Genomic DNA, 1,856 nt, shown 5'->3' with positions numbered 1-1,856 from the left:
AAAAACAAGGGGACAAACCCCCCTTTTTTAATTTTTTTTGGATAAAAAAACACCCAGAGTGGTTCCTTCCCCCACTCAAAATTTGAGGAGCTTATTCACCCGGGGGGGGGGGGGGGGGGGGGGGGTATTTTATTTTCGCTATCTTTATAATAATATAATATAATTACATGTATTTTTCTTTATTTTTATAAACACACTTTTTTGAGGGGGGGGGGGGGGGGATGAAAGAAGGAATGCAGGAAAGTAGTGTGCTATATTGTACTAAGTTGTTGAGCATTCGAAGATACCGATATAGATACAACAATTGTGAGGCATCGTGGTGAAACCAGGCGCTCGTCAAAGTACATTTGTACTTAAATCAAAGAAATTGGCATTTCTCTGACCGTTGGGCAATTTTTTCTAATTTTCATTTTTTGGGTCAACACCTTTTTCATGTTTTTGGATTTTACTGAAAATCATCGATTGAAGTCACAACAAATGTCAATTTTCAGTTTCCAAGGACTCTCAAGCTATGGAAATTACCAAACTTTGGCGGCCATCTTCTCGCTAATTTCACCTCTGAAACCACGCGACCCTGACCTTCAAACTCATATATCTCTACTTCTATTCAACATAGATGAATATTTTTTTCACCAAAAGGAAGGCAAATAATCAGACTTTCAGATGATACAATAACCTCATATGCCCAAAACTTGACAAGCGCCTGATTCCACCACGTCGTGACTCTATTGTTTTTCATACAATGACCACTTAAGGGTTGTTGTTTTGTTTGTTTTTAGTAGAGTTTTTACGGCGCTCGCAACTGCATAAGGTGATATGAGCGCCAAGGGGTGGATATATAACACATAAGTCTTTACAGGGAATCAGGCTTATTCTGCTCACCTCTCTAGCTTCAACAGCACAACGTCTGCTTCGACTATCAAGGCACCCCGAAAATGGCGGGTCACAAGAAAGTGACAAACATACAAAAAGAAGTAGAGGAGAAAATGACGATAGCACGGATTAGGCAGGAGTTCCCTGTTGCAATTCCAGCACAGTTATGAGCATGACACTGATGAATTAGCCCATTTACAATTCTACTATGCAACAGAACATGTTAATGCCCCCCCCCCCCTTTTTGGGACCGGCCTTAAGACACTTCAATCAATAGCACCGCCCCAGGGGGTGTTAGTTTAGTTTAGTAAGAGCTTTACAGCACTTTCAACACAATTAGGTCATATACAATATAAAAGAAAAAGGAGAGACAAGGACAAATTGATGTTTGTTTGGCTAAGGAAAGAAGGAACAATTCACACGAGAGCACCTACCAACCACTCTCTGGTCAGGGACAGTGATATGGAACTAGATGTAGAGTCGTCTTTTGTGTATGTCTGTGTGTGTCTTTGTGTGTGTGCGTGTGAGAGAGAGAGAGAGAGAGAGAGAGAGAGAGGGGGGGAGGGAGAAAAGGAGAGGGAGAGAGGGTGGGATCGAGAGAGAGTGTGTGTGTGAGAGAGGTCTATCAAAAATAATCCTCCCTCACACACACACACACACACACACACACACACATCTATCTATCTATCTATCTATCTATCTATCTATCTATCTATCTATCTATCTATCTATCTATCTATCTATCTATCTATTGACCCCCCTCTCTGTCTGTCTAGTGTCTGTCTGTCTGTCTGTCTGTCTGTCTGTCTGTCTGTCTGTCTGTCTGTCTGTCTATCTATCTATCTATCTATCTATCTATCTATCTATCTATCTGTCCTTCTGTCTGGACGTCTGTCAGTGAGAAAAATTTGCAACGTGCGGAGCTGGTAAAGAATTATTTGGTACTACCTGGACTTTTTACTTTGGAAATGAGTGTATAATGT

Source organism: Aplysia californica, unplaced genomic scaffold, assembly GCF_000002075.1.
Source record: "Aplysia californica isolate F4 #8 unplaced genomic scaffold, AplCal3.0 scaffold00351, whole genome shotgun sequence".
Classification (NCBI taxonomy): Eukaryota; Metazoa; Mollusca; class Gastropoda; order Aplysiida; family Aplysiidae; genus Aplysia; species Aplysia californica.
This window is presented reverse-complemented; position numbering follows the sequence as displayed.